Raw genomic sequence first — 16,437 nt, 5'->3', positions numbered from 1 at the left:
TTTCTTCCATGGAAAGCTGTATTATAATTGGAAGTGTGTGAAATCAGAGTGACAGAATGAGCTGCTTGACCCAATACGTGGCTACTATAATTGAGCACATTAGCTGGATTATTTTATTTCCTCTAAAGTGATTTATCTACCACATGAATCCAGCATTTAATTGGTAAATCAAAATATCCTATCGTTTGTCTACTATTGGAGAAATTCTTTCTCATTGCATTTCCCTTTTTTGTTAATAACAGTTCCCCTACAGACAGAACAGTATTACTGAATATATTTACAGTTTTTTAATTACAACTATGTCCTAGTTCTGCCTTTCTGAACAATAGCCTGGTCATTGTGATTGATATTTGTGTGCTCCTTAAATTTCTCTGCTCCTTCTTTACAGATTTATTTCTCAAAGTGGGTTATAGTTAGAACTGCTTGTTCTTACCCATTGTATGATTATTTGCTATTATTTGAGTTGAAAGGCAATCCTGACTTCAAACTGCTCTGTGATACTCTTCAGAATATGACTGATTCAATAACATGTTATGGACAAAAAAAAAATACTATCAAAACAATATTGTTTCTACTTTATACATATGGTAACTACTTAACGTGTATAAAGTATTCAATGTAGTCATTATTACAGTCATCCACTCACTTATGCACTTATATTAGCGAGTTCCTACGCACAATTCTAGGAACTACAGTCCAGATAAAAGGGTACATTCCCTTTCTCAAGAAACTCATAGTGTAGAATGCAACAAAATGCAATATAGCATAAATGAATAGTTACAACAGAATATGGTAAGAGTTATATATAACAAATGTTCAGTGCTTCTGAAAATTGTTTTAGCTTTTCTATGCTGGCTTGATTTCACTTAAACCTCCCCTAAAAGAAAGGCATTATCATGGGATAGTTTTGAAGCTAATATAACATTAAAGATTAATTAAAAAAAAAAAATCTGTTGCCATTGAGTTGAGTCTGACTCATAGCGACCCTACAGGACAGAGTAGAACTGTCCCATAGGGTTTCCAAAGAGCTGCTGATGGATTCGAACTGCCAGTCTTCATGGTAAGCAGCTCACCTCTTAACCACTGTACCACCACTGTACCACCAGGGCTCCAGGAACCCATATATCTGTGGCCAATTGATTTTTGATAAAGATATCAAGTTCATTCAATGGGGAGAGAGTAGTCTTTTCAACAAATGGTGCTGAAACAATTGCATCTCCATGTGCAGGAGATTAAAATTGGACCCATACCCTGTATGAAAATGAACTCGAAATGGATCAAAAGCCATAAAACTTAGAAGAAAACTTAAAAGAAAACATAAATCTTCAGGACTTTGTATTTGGCGATGGATTCTTTGATATGACACCAAAAACATGAGCAAGAGAAGAAAAAAAATAGGTAAATTGGACTTCATCAAAACAAAAAAAGAACTTTTGTGCATCAAGAGACATTATCAACGAAGTGAAAAGAACTTACAGAATGGGAGAAAATATTTGGAAATCAGACACCTGACAAGTGTTTAATATATAGCATATATAAAGAACTTATACAGCTCGACGACAAAAAGACAACTAACACAGTTAAAAAAAAACAAAAAAAGGGCAAAAGACTTGAATAGCTATTTCCTCAAAGAAGATACGCAAATGGCCAATAAGCATATGGAAAGATGCTCAGCATCATTAGTTATTAGGGAAATAGAAATTAAAGCCACAATGAAATATGATTTCACACCAGTTAGGTTGTTATAGGTTACTATGAGTCGGAACCGAATTGACAGCAATGGGTTTGATATTTTGGTTTAGAAAGTTTTAGGATTGCTATGAGTCAGAATCGACTCGATGTCAACGGGTTTGGTTTTTTTCTTTTTTTGGTTTTAGGATGTTAATTATTAAACAAACAAAAAAGTGCGCCATTGGTACATTGGTGAGAATGTGGAGATTAGAACCTTTGTTCATTGCTGGTGGGAAGGTAATGGTGTAGGTGCTGTGGAAGACAATTTGGTGATTCCTCAAAAAGTTAAACATAAAATTACCATATGGCCCAGAAATTCCACTTCTGGGTATACACCCAAAATAACTGAAAGCAGGGACTCAAACAGATACTTGTACACCATTGTTCATTGCAGTGTTATTCACAATAGCCAAAAGGTAGAAACAACCCAAATGTCCATCAAAAGATGAATGGATAAACAAAATGTGCTACATACATACCATTATTCAGCTATAAAAGAGAAATGAATTCTAATACATGTCACCAAATGGAAGAACCTTAAAAACATGCAAAATTAGATAAGCCAGACACAAAATGAAATATTATATCATCCCAATTGTATGAAATATCTGTCATAGATAAATGCTAAGAGACAGAAAATAGATTAGTGGTTATCCTGGGCTTGGCGCAGGGGAATGGGGAATTGATGATTAATGGGCACAGAGTTTCCGTTTGGGGTGATGACAGTGTTTGGAAACAAACAGTGGGGATGGCTGCACAGCATTGTAAATGTAATCAATGCCATTAAATCATATACTTAAAAATGAGTAAAATGGAAACCGTTATGTTATATATATCTTACCACAATTAAAGAAAAAGATTAGTCGGAATATGATCACAACAGCTAACATGGTGGAGTAACTACTACATGTCAGGCATTCTCCTAAGCATTTACATAAAACTCACTTAACTTTCAAGAAACCCAGTGAGGTTGATGTTATTCTCTTGTTACACATGAGGAAATGAGGCATAGAAAAGCTAATGCACTCGTCCAAGCTTTCATAGATAGTGAATGATGGCAGAAGATTTGACGAGGCCCTCTGGCTCCCAAACTCTTAATCTCCACATTCCACTGCCACTCAGTTATGAAATGCACATGCTATGAAGCTATCTCATCCCATCTCGGATTGACATTTATACCATTAAAAAAAATTAAAGTAAATTCAATTGACCTGTTTTTGATTCATTAAAAAAAAATATCAAGATCTTGAAAAAACCAAACCCAGTGCCGTCGAGTCGATTCCGACTCATAGCGGCCCTTTAGGACAGAGTAGAACTGCCCCATAGAGTTTTCAAGGAGCGCCTGGAGGATTCGAACTGCTGACCCTTTGGTTAGCAGTCGTAGCACTTAACCACTACGCCACCAGGGTTTCCGATAAGGAAGTAAAATATCCCCTGAGATCCTGCAAGACCAGAGTGAAGACTACTCACCACCAAGAATGGGTTTCTATAGTCATGGCACACCCCAATGTTCTGTTACCTCCCTTCTAAGCACCAGGCCAAGTGGGTCTCCCAAATCCTGAACCACAGGTTAAGTATATTTGTTCCCAAGGACTTGTGAAATCTCTACTCATATCTCCTTCAGGACTGCCCCAAGTGGAGTGGATTAGGGGGATGGAGTGCATGCTTCTCCATTTTGCAGTCTCAGGCCAACCAGTCTAAGTTCAGTTCAGTTCAACAACCAGTTATTGAGCCCCTCAAGGGAGCCCCTAGACTGTTGGAGGAGATAGTCTTCTGGATTTATTATTTCAGTAATTGATGTAAGTGCTAAAATAGAGTTATAAACTCAACAGCAGACACTGTTGCCAATCTGTAAGACATTTCTACCTTTGTTTCTTTCTCAAGAACATAAGCCTAATTTTAATGGTTGGCAGTCTCAAGCTCCAAGCTATCCTTTTCATATTTCTGATGATTGGTCTATGGTTAAGCATATGACTCAGCTCTGGCAAATGAGACAAAACACAGTCTTCCAAATGAAGATTGGAGAAGATTTTTTTACTAACAGAAAGGCGCATGAGGAAAAGCTCCGGCTTTCTGCTTCTGTTCTTCCATGTTCCTTCCTGGTTTGGTGGTTTTGTGAGGACGTGAAACGTGGCAGCTAACTTGTGATCCTGAGAATAGACACTATTAACAAACCAAGACATCAAAGTAAAAGGATTAAGGATTGCTTGGTGACATCACTGAACCACCAAACTCACTCTGAGACTTCCTTATTTTGATTAAACAAAAATGTCCTTATGGTTTAAGCCACTGTTTGGTACCAGAAGTGAGGTGCTATACGAACAGACTCTAAATTGTAAATTTGGCCAGCAGGAGAAAGTAGGTAGAGATTCCATTATAATGGGCTGGGAAGCTTGCTACCTTTGCTATGTGGTAGCACTGGCATTGCATGTTCTACCACGAGACACAGATCATGGGTCTGTTAATATATTAGGGGAAAATGCTAAAAAAAAAAAAAAAAATTCAGAAAGCATGTATATGTTGGTTATCTCTAAAGATTTTACAGAGAGAAGAATTAGGCTTGATGTGATCCATCTGAAAGAAGAGAGATAGTCTTTCCTGTAATCTATAATCAAAGTCGATTAAAAAAAAACCCAGTGCCGTTGATTTGATTCCGACTCATAGCGACCCTATAAGACAGAGTAGAACTGCTGGAAGCCCCATTTTTGGAACTAGGCAAAATTGAGAAATCCCTAAGTTGAAGTTTTTTCCATCAGAAGCAGTAATGCAAGGTCTCAGAAGGAAAAAAGAAAAAGATTGAATTGAGTTCCTAAGGCTGTCTTGAACAGTCTTTTAAGCTTGATCCTTAGAAAAAGGGGAGGAACCTGTGGCAAAGATAGGGTTAAAAGTAAAAGCTTTGTGCTGAAGCTATTGTTTTGAATTATCTCTGGGCAGTAGCTATAAGAAAAGTAGAAAAGGAAGTGGCAGGGCATAAAGGCTTATAGGTAGGATGCAGGAATTCTCCAGCTGTCTTAGTTGTCTAGTGTTGCTATTACAGGAATACTTTGAAAACCAGAAATGTATTTTCTCACAGTTTAGGAGGTTAGAAGTCCAAATTCAGGATGTGGGCTTTAGGGGAAGGCTTTCTTTCTGTTGGCTCTGGGGGAAGGTTGTTTCTTGTTTCCCTGGTGATCTTCATGTGGTGTGGCATCTATCTTCCCTATCTCTGCTTTCTTAATCTGCTGTTTTTATGCATACTCTACATTTTTCCTATCTCATTAACATAATGAAGACAACCCATTCTCAAATGGAATTACATCCACAGGCATAGAGGTTAGAATTTACAACACATACTTTTGGGGGACACGGTTCAATCCATACATAACACCAGTTTAAAAGCAATGTCTGAGCAATTTCTTCAGATGTGCTTGTAGGCATGAAATTGACAGTAACTAATTATGGCCCAGTGGTTAAAGTGATGGACTGCTAACCAAAAGGTCAGCAGTTGGAAACCACCAGTGGCTCCACTGGAGAAAGATGTAGCAGTCTGCCTTCATAAAAATTTATAGCCTTGGAAACCCTATGAGGTCACTATGAATTGGAATGGACTTGACAGCAGTGGGTTTGGTTTTAGTTTAATTACCCATTGCTGTCAAGTGGATTGAGACTCATAGCAACCGTATAGGACAGAGTAGAACTGTCCCATAGGGCTTCCAAGGAGCAGCTGGAGGATTTGAACTGCCAACCTTTTGGTTAGCAGTTGAGCTCTTAACCACTGCGTCACTGACTAATTTTTAATTTTTTTTTTTTTTTTTTTGTCAAAGAAACCCATAGTGTATCCAAGAATAGTTTGTGACTGTTCAACACTTAAGACAGTCCTTGGACCTCTGAACTTGGACCAAGAGGAAGTTGGAGCTTAGAGTTGAGAATTTCTAGATAGGGCATAATTATCAATTACCACCTCATATATATATATTTTTTTATATGACTACAAAGAGCCCTGGTGGCACAGTGGTTAAGAGCTCAGCTGCAAAAGGTCAATAGTTTGAATCTACCTGCTGCTCCTTGGAAACCCTATGGGGAAGTTCTACTCTGTACTATAGGGTCTCTATGGGTCGAAATTGACTCGACGGCAATGGGTGTATGACTACAAAGACTAACAGGCTAAGAAGAAGCTCCAAGAGGCAAAAACCAGAAGTACCAGGTAGGCTGAACAAGGAACTGTACTGACTGCCAAGGTAGAGGGTCCTTGCTATTCCTACCCAGCAATTTGTGTGCTAAGAACCAGCCATTCCTGAGCATGTCCCATCCTCCACTTTCCTGAATAAACATTCTTATTGATGTCATCCTGTTCATTCTTTATTATAACATATTGGGTATAGTGAGGTCAGACACCTTTTTTTAACTATAGTTCACCAGACCACAAGGTACTATATATGGACCTTGTGGAATGGAACACCCAGTATGCAGAAATGCTAAATTTAGATGGATGTTCTATGACTGGGTGAAGCTTTTGTGATATCTACCTACCTTAAGGTGTAGTTCACTTTTTGTGTGTATGGTGTCTTAGGTTGGGCTCCCCCAGGAATAGTCACTGAGACCAGGATTTGAGTTCAGGTAGTTTATAAGGGAGTTGATTCCAGGAAACACCAGTAGGAGAATGACGGGAAAGAAGTCAACATAGTGATAATGATCACGTTACTGCTGTGCGCAACTTCTGGGAACCTTTGGGAAATGATGTAGGATATACCTTAGTGCTGCCCCATCCAGAAGGAAAGGAGGCTGGAATATTTATCTCCCAGTCCATGTCCATCATTGGTTGAGTGTTGATCCTGGGGTCATTAACTCTGTGGCATTTCTGACCTACCCTGGGCATGGCCAAGCATGTTTCTAACATAGAGGAAACCTCCAGGCAGAGAACTACAGTGCTTGCAGTTAGGAGTCAGTGTACAAGGGAGCAGTGAGTGCAGAGGAGGTATGGGTAGGGCACCAAGAATGTCTGCTATATATGGGGTAAAGAATATAAATGAATACTGGGGGTGAGGTTGACAACCTCTGTTTCCAACATAGTAGTTAGTTCCTCTTTCTTCCATAATAATAGAATCTCAATTTTGTTTGGGCAGCTAGCTGCCCAGTCCCGAGAGGAGAATTATACTTTGCCTAAATTAGTCATGATAGTCTCATTTTCCTTTACCTGTTATTAGTCTACATGTGGATGTGTGACCTACTTCTGGTCACTGATTCGTAAGAGAAGTTTGGTTTTACTGGGAGTTCTTGAAAGGCCTTCAAAGGCTTTCATCCATGTGAGAAGAACATTTAAAAAGAAAGATGAGCTGTTTATCTGTCCCTCACCCTTTTTTTTTTGTTGCTTCTTCACTGGGCTACATTTGAGTAAGAATATGAAGCTTCATAAAAAAAAAAAAAAAAAAAAAAAACTACTACTCTTTAGTAGTTTTTTTTTATGAAGCTTGGAACTGTGGCAGCCATTTCGTGACTATGAGGAGAGACATTGCTGACACTCTGAAAGTAGCCAAAGCAAAGAAGCAAAGGAGCCTGGGTCCTTAATGACATCATTGGGCCACTAAACCCATCTTGGGACTGCCTTATCTCCAAACTGCTTGATAAGAAAACCCAAAATCAGATTTTTGGTTTACGCCACAGTGAGTTGAACTGAGTTTAGAGCATTCCTAACCAATATATTGGACTTCATGAGGGTATAGAAGAGAAACATTTGCCTCAATGTGTTAAATATAAACACTAAAAAATTACATTTGAGATAGTTTTGCATTTCTTAAGTCTTTGTTTGGCCCATTAATTCAGGTTTTGGACAAAAAAGGAAAAGTTCCAAGTAGTAGAGTGTTTTTCCCAACATCTGAAATTGCTTTTATATTACAAGTGTCCCCACTCTAGAATATGAGAAAGTGGCTAGGAGGTTGAATTAGAGGGTCTCTACTAAATCTTAACACCTGTGATTTTTGAAGATGTAACCCCTTTAAATGGAAGCATCCTCTCTGTCACACAGGGTCCTCAGTTGGAAGAGCTTGGACACTGAACCCAGGTCCAGGCTTTGGTTCTGTCTCCAACTAGCTGGGTGACATTGAGAACGTAGTTTCCCTGAGTCTCTGTTTTCTTCTTTATAAAATGAGGATGCTTTTGATTTTTTAAAAAATAAGCAGAACACTTATTACTCCAAGCAATATCTTATTACATGGATTCCCCCATATTTGAACCCATAAAACAAGAGCTGATATGGTCCTCCTGAGGCCAGCTTGGAGTCCTGCTGCTCTAGCTTCCCTCACACCTTACCCTTCCTCTATCATCTCCTGTGCAACTGAGAAGTTTCTAGGACTAGTTTAAAAATCTCTCTCTTAGAATGAAGAACACCAAGGTCACACGATAACTATGAGCCCAAGAGACAGAAAGGGCCACATGAACCAGAGACTTACATCATCCTGAGATCAGAAGAACTAGTTGGTGCCTGGCCACAACCGATGACTGCCCTGACAGGGAGCACAACAGAGAACCACTGAGGGAGCAGGAGATCAGTGGGATGCAGACCCCAAATTCTCACAAAAAGACCATACTTAATGGTCTGACTGAGACTGGAGGAATCCCGGCAGTCATGGTCCCCAAACCTTCTGTTGGCCCAGGACAGGAACCGTTCCCGAAGACAACTCATCAGACATGAAAGGGACTGGACAGTGGGTAGGAGAGAGATGCTGATGAAGAGTGAGCTATTTGTATCAGATGGACACTTGAGACTGTGTTGGCATCTCCTGTCTGGAGGGGAGACGGGAGGGTAGAGAGGGTTGGAGGCTGGCAAAATTGTCAAGAAAGGAGAGACTGGAAGGGCTGACTCTTTAGGGGGAGAGAACATGGGAGTATGGAGTAAGGTGTATATAAACTTATATGTGACAGACTGACTTGATTTGTAAACATTCACTTGAAGCTCAATAAAAATTAAAAAAAAAAAATCTCTCTCTTAGATGTTACCAAGCCCCTTCTAGTTGGAATCTTCTATGATCCAAACCCTGGTAGTGGTTAGGCACTACAGCTGCTAACCAAAAGGTTGGCAGTTCAAAGCCACCAGATGCTCCTTGGAAACTCTATGGGGCAGTTCTACTCTGTCCTGTAGGGTCGCTATGAGTCAGAATCAACTCGACGGCAATGGGTTTGGTTTTGGCATGATCGTACTACAGAGGTCATTGGTGAGTCAGTGGTTGAGTCCTTGCCTTCCAAATGGGAGACCCAAGTTTGATTCCTAGCCAATGTATCTCATACACAGCCATCACCTGTCAGTGCAGGCTTTTGTGTTGCTATGATGCTGAACAGTTTCAGCAGAACTTCCATACTAGGGTAGACTAGAAGGAAAGGCCTGGTGATCTACTTCCCAAAAGTCAGCCAGTGAAAACCCTGTGGGCCACAATGATCTCACCCACAAACGATCATGAGGAAGGCACAGGACCAGGTTTTGTTTCTTTGGGTATGGGACTGACTTGATGGCAGCTAACAACAACAGCGTGATTCTACTACAGAGTGAGCGCAGATCACAGCAGGAAGATCACAGAATTTACACCCACCCTGAGGAGGCAAAGAGCCCTGGTGGAGCAGTGGTTAAGCACTTGGCTGCTAACCAAAAGTCAGTGGTTCCAACCCAACAGCCATTCCATGCAAGAAAAATATGAAAGTCAGTTTCCTTAAAGATTACAGCCTTGGCAACCTTATGAGGCAGTTCTCCTCTGTCCTATAGGGTCCCTATGTGTCAGAATCAACTCGACTATGACAGGTTTGGTTTTTTCTTTTCTGTTTTTTTGAAGAAGAGGCAAGCTAGCCTATTGTTTGTCTTCTCTATTGTTGACTTAATGCTGAGCAAACCCATTGTATCCACTTATCTATGGAAGTAAAACAGTTTTATCAAAGAGGCATTAAATATATGGAGCCATTTTGTTTGCTTTTTAGGCCTTATCCAAATTTGAATACGTGGTTGCTTCGAATGTAAGTTTTCAGACTCCTCTGCTAAGCTGCCGAACTCTTGATTGCTCTTTACAAATGTTCTAACACAAAAATGTTTGCCTACTTTTCACATAGTAGAACTTGTTGGGCCTCATACAAATGATGCTATTCTTATATTGGGGTAAAACAACCTGCTCACATCTCTTCTTTGTGTCTGACCTAGAACTTGCTCTATTCCTGAATGTGTGCCTTTAAGTAAATATGTAAAATAGAAACAGGAATTCCATTCCTAAAGAGATTTCTTTATGCTTGTTTTATATCAGTTTCTTATTCTGCTAGCAAGTTAAAGCCATGAAATGAATAGACAGGGCCTTTATTAAGCTTTGAAAATCTGGTGTGCTATGTGACTGTTTCATCTCTAGCTTTTGAGTTGGGAAATCCTTTGTGTGATTTCAACCACCTTTTGTCCAGATAGTTAAATGCACTGGCAGAGCTTTTAGACAGAGCCACAAAAAACAGTCTCTGCTGAATACTTAATCAGTTCCTAAGTTGGCTTGTTTCCACTTTCTATTTCTTCAGGACTATGTTGCTAGACTACTAAAGTTTTTTATTTGTGACTCTGAGAGTTTAAGACTAAATAACTTTGGGCATAGTTTATGTCATGTTATTTTCATCATACACATCCAATATTTTATCTACATACATTAGGGTATGTTGAAATTTTAGGCTTACATTCTTGGAAACAGTCTTTACATTTTTGCTAATGCAATGCTTTACTTTAGATAACTTAATTCTTAATTAACTTACATAATACTATATTATTAGAATGTATTTGCAAATTAACACGGAAATCTAAATCAGAAAGGCTCCGAATTCTAGGGTTCAAATAGAATAAGGCTATTAGGCAGTGAAGCGTCTATGAAAAGTTTCTGCAAGACATACTGAATAAAGAATATGGAAGAAAGCCAATGACATTCAAAATTCTCTCTCTCTTCTTGTAGTGCTTTACAGCAGGAACTGTTTCTGGCAGCTTTTGTGAGCCAAGAAAGACAATGATCCTCTGCTGTGAGCCCTTGTCCACTAGGTGCCTGGAGTGAGTGGTACAGATCTAGAATTTGTTGACTGATTCCTACTCCTGCATCTAGTAAGGTGATCAAATCAACCACATGCTTTAACGCGGTGGTCTATATAGAAATAGACTTTCCATGGGTCCTTTTGAAGAGAGTGAGATTGGCTCAAGTGTCTTAATTATAGTCATGGGAAATACCGGTAACAAGTATAACACTCCCAGCTATTCCTTTGGATCGTAATTTTAACATGGAGAGAGAAGGTCATTTTTGTTTAACCAGGGATTGCATTTTGGTAAAACATTGCCTTGGTAGACACAATATGCATAACAACATTATGATGTATTCAGCCAGATGTCTGCAAGACAGAAAATCACAGGGCTTGCTTAGTGAACGTTTAAGAATGATCTTAAAGGAAAAAAAAGCTGAAAAGGAAAACCGAGAAAGTGTTACCACCTTATTCCAAATCCTATGGAAGCTTTTTGTTTGCAAATTGCAAATCAGGACATTTTCTCTCTGTATAGCAAATTCCGGGATGACTGTAATCTTCGTTTTGTATCACAATCTTACTCTATTTGTCTGTGTCTCTATAATTATGTGGTTACATGTGAATGCAGCATCCAGGGAGAGCCTTAGGTATCTGTCAGGATATAGTGAGAAAGTATGCTTTGCCACTTATGGCAACTGTGTACGGATGTGCATTTAATCTCTTGGGATCCTGGCCCATATAATAGAAAAATATATTCATTCTGAGAAAGAATGGAATCATTTGAATTAATTTATTATTATTATTATTTTTGCACTGTTGATCCCATGTGCAGTGTGCCAGTAAGGATTCACTGAGTGACCACATTGTAGATCATAGTTCCTCAGTAATGCAGGAATGGTAGGGGTTCCTCCAGGGATGTCCTTACCTGAAGATAAGGGATCAGAGCATTTTTCAGGAAAGGAAGGACAATCCCAGGTGGGGAAAATGGTCATGGATTTATTGTCACATCGTTCTATTTTTAACAACCCAACTGGAGGCTGCTGCCCAGCACAGCCTCTGGCATATGATAGGTGCCCAATGCATAATTACTGAATGAAAGAATGAGTTGAATCTCCAGGGCACCCATTTCATTTTCTCTGCAGCTACACCATCGGCATGGCAATAGCCCAGTCAGCACATTAATTCATAATTTTTTTCTTTTTTTTCTTATGCTGATTTCCATAAGGCAGTGGTCTCTATGCATGTTTCAATCACGAACACCTATTAAGTTTTGCTTATGCACTCCCAGTATAAATAAAATATTATATTGCATTAAAATATATTTAATAGTAGAAGAATGGAATTAGAAAATTTTGTTAATCACTCCCAATTAAGGTATATTTATAAATAAAATATATTACATTATAAAATATATTTAATAAGTGGAAGGATGAGATTAAATAATCTACAATTATTCCAGTAGATCACCTTGCTCTCTTCTCTGTGCATAGACCATTCTGGAGACTCTAGGCAATAAGGGGAGTTTACGTTTTATCTGCTAGACGAGATGAACACAATGAAGGGCAATGATAGAAAAGGTTATTTGGTGGCATGGTGTACTAGAGGAGAGCCCCTACACAAAATTTGGCTAAAAATGCAGAATCTGAATATATTTTACTGTCCAAATCTTTGATCTGTGGTAGGATACTTTTCAATAGATAGTTTCTCATGAAATTACTCAGATTTAATATTAAAAGTAACTTTTATTCACTTTAAAGTTTAACTTTTTCTCCTCTCCTGAAAATCTTGTCCACCTAAAATTGGCCTTCTAATCTCCTGGCCCAATAAATTTTACTTTTTGATGGGTTTAAAGGTTTTTACCTAACTCTGAAGAAGGCATAGCATATGAGGCAGGCATTTTTTAAGTATATTCAAGAGGTCCATTTACTTCGGACATGCAGGATGATGTAGTAATTTGTTTATGGACCACAAACATAAGCACAGTGATTCTGTAAATACCCCTATTACCTCATTTTCTTGGCCAGCAATCTAGATTCTAACATCAGGGGAAAATATCCTTTTAATTTGATGTATACATCTCTCTTCAGGGCTCTTCTTCTCTTACTAATTAGTCAATCCTATTTGTCATTGCCACTTTTTTTCTTCTGTTACCTTTGGTCATACTTAAGGTGCCCCCCTTAATGGGGGAAAATGTCAATTTGAGAGTGAAACTGGTAGATAGCCACATAAGCAGGATTCATGTAATGATATGTGGAGTAATGCACCTTAGAAAATGATCTGAAAATAAGCTGCTTTCAAGTCTCCACTAAGTGAGTCAGGTATACTGTATTTTTATGCAAGTAAGGTGTGCTTTATAAATTTGTTTGCTGACCATGCCCTCCCCTCAAAAGCTGTTTTTATAAGCATGCTATGCTAACTTTTTTACAGCAACATATAAAAAAATTGGAGTAGTGGGGCTTACTGGGAAAGGGTGTGGTTGGCAAACAAATGGACAAGGTGTGCATTATTTGCATAAAAATATGACATTTGCAGGGAGATAATGATGCACAGAATATAGGGGAGAAGGGAGAACTAAAAAGCTAGGGATGGCAACACATCTCTAGGACTAGTTATCCCAAGTACTACAGACAGCATGATAGATATAGGTATCTTGTCGTCGCTGTTGTTAGGTGCTGTCGAGTTGGTTCTGACTCACAGCGACCCCATACACAATAGAAGGAAATACTGCCAGGTCCTGCAGTGTCCTTACAATCGTTATTATGCTTGAGCACATTCTTGAAGCCACTGTGTCAATCCACCTCTTTGAGGTCTTCCTCTTTTCCGCTGACCCTGTACTCTGCCAAGCATGATGTCCTTCTCCAGGGACTAATCCCTCCTGACAACATGTCCAAAGTATGTAAGACACAGTCTCTCCATCCTTGCTTCTAAGGAGCATTCTGGTTGTACTTCTTCCAAGACAGATTTGTTCATTCTTTTGGCAGTCCATGGTATATTCAATATTCTTCACCAACACCACAATTCAAAGGCATCAATTCTTCTTTGGTCTTCCTTATTCGTTGTCCAGCTTTCACATGCATCTCATGCCACTGAAAATACCATGACTTGGGTCAGGCGCACCTTAGTCTTCAAGGTGACATTTTTGTTTTTCAGCACTTTAAAGCGGTCCTTTGCAGCAGATTTGCTCAATGCAATGAGTCTTTTGATTTCTTGACTGCTGCTTTGGTGGGTGTTGATTGTGGCTCCAAGTAAAACGAAATCCTTGACAACTTTGATCTTTTCTCCATTTATCATGATGTTGCTTATTGGTCCAGTTGTGAGGATTTTTGTTTTCTTTATGTTGAGGTGCAATCCATACTGAAGGCTGTGGTCTTTGATCTTTATTAGTAAGTGCTTCAAGTCCTCTTCACTGTCAGCAAGCAAGGTTGTGTCATCTGCATAGCGCAGGTTGTTAATGAGTCTTCCTCCAATCCTGATGCCCCGTTCTTCTTCATATAGTCCAGCTTCTGGAATTATTTGCTCAGCATACAGATTGAATAAGTTTGGTGAAAGAATACAACCGTAACACACACCTCTCCTGACTTTAAACCAATCAGTATCCCCTTGTTTCATCTGAACAACTGCCTCTTGATCTATGTACAGGTTCCTCATGAGCACAATTAAGTGTTCTGGAATTCCCATTCTTCACAATGTTATCCATAATTTGTTATGATCCACAGAGTTGAATGCCTTTGCAAAGTCAATAAAACACAGGAAAACATCTTTCTGGTATTCTCTGCTTTCAGCCAGGATCCATGTGACATCTGCAATGACATCCCTGGTTCCACGGTCCTCTTCTGAATCCGGTCTGAATTTCTGGCATTTCCCTGTCAATATACCACTGCAGCTGCTTTTGAATGATCTTCAGCAAAATTTGGCTTGCGTGTGATATTAATGATATTGTTAGATAATTTCCGCATTCAGTTGGATCACCTTTCTTGGGAAAAGGCATAAATATGGATCTCTTCCAGTCAGTTGGCCAGAAAGCTCTCTTCCATATTTCTTGGCATAGATGAGAGAGTACTACCAGCACAGCGTCTGTTCGTTGAAACATCTCAATTGATATTCCATCAATTCCTGGAGCCTTTGTTTTTTGCCAATACCTTCAGTGCAGCTTAGACTTCTTCCCTCAGTACCATCGGTTCCTGATCATATACTACCTCTTGAAATAGTTGAACATTGACTAATTCTTTTTGGTATAATGACTCGTGTATTCCTTCCATCTTAGTAAATGAATATATTGATTTTCAGGCTCATACATTTATCTCCTGTGATTTTGGTTGATATGAGTTTTTCCCCTGGGCAAAGTAAACTTTGGACCCACAATACATAGAACCAGAATCTGTTCATGATGAGTAGACTAAGACATTGTATAATAAGAAGCTCTGCTTGAGGCCCCAGCTCTCTTCCATCTTATATATTGTTCTTTAGTTTTAACAGTTCAGGTCTATTTCTAGTTGTAATTGTTAGGTGCCATTGAGTTGGTGCTGACTCATACCCACCCTATGTACAACAGAATGAAACATTATCTGGTCCTGCTCCATCCTCACAATCATTCTGTGTTTGAGCCCCTTATTGCAGCCACTGCCTCAACCCATCTCCTCTAGGGTCTTCTTCTTTTTTGCTGACCCTCTACTCTACCAAGCATGATGTCCTTCTCCATGGACTGGTCCCTCCTAATAATAGGTCCAAAGTACGTGAAACAAAGTCTTGCCATCCTCCCTTCCAAGGAGCACTCTGGCTGCATTTCTTCCAAGACAGACTTGTTTGTTCTTCTGGCAGTTCATGGTGTATTAAATATTCTTTGCCAACACCATATTTCGAAGGCATCAATTCTTTTTTGGCTCTCCTTAGTCATTGTCCAGATTTGGTATGCATACGAAGTGAATGAAAATATCATGGTTTGGGGTCAGGGCTACCTTAGTTCTCAGAGTCACATCTTTTATTTTTAACACTTTAAAGAGGTCTTTTCCAGCAGATTTGCCCAATGCAATGCTTCTTTTGATTTCTTGACTGCTGCTTCCATGGGTGTTGATTGTGGATCCAAGTAAAACGAAATCCTTTACAATATCAGTCTGTTCTCTGTTTATCATGATGCAGCTTATTGGTCTACTCGTGGGGATCTTTGTTTTCTTTCTGTTGAGGTGTAATCCACACTGAGGGCTGTGGTCTTTGATATTCATCACTAAGTGCTTCAAGTCCTCTTCACTTTTAGCAAGCAAGGTTATCTGCTTATTGCAGGTTGTTAATGAGTCTTCCTCTAATCCTAATGCTGCCGTGTCCTTTGTATAGTTCAGTTTCTCAGATTATTTGCTCAGCATACAGGTTGAATAATTGTGGTGAAAAGGTACAACTCTGACACATACACTTTTCATGATTTTAAAGCATGCAGTATCCCCTTGTTCTGTTCAGATGACTGCCTCTTAGTCTATGTACAGGTTCCTCATGTGGACAATTAAGTGTTCTGGAATTCCCATTCTTCTGAATGTTACCCTTAGTTTGTTATGATCTACACAGTCAAATGCCTTTGCATAGTCATTAAAACACAGGTAAACGTCTTTCTGGTATTCTTTGCTTTCAGCCAAAATACATCTGACATAAGCAATGACATTCCTCCTTCCATGTCCTCTTCTGAACCTAGCTTGACTTTCCAGAAGTTTCCTGTCGATGTACTATTGCAAC

The sequence above is a fragment of the Loxodonta africana genome, chromosome 17 (genome assembly GCF_030014295.1).
Source record: "Loxodonta africana isolate mLoxAfr1 chromosome 17, mLoxAfr1.hap2, whole genome shotgun sequence".
Lineage (NCBI taxonomy): Eukaryota > Metazoa > Chordata > Mammalia > Proboscidea > Elephantidae > Loxodonta > Loxodonta africana.
Note: the sequence above shows the minus strand (reverse complement) of the source record.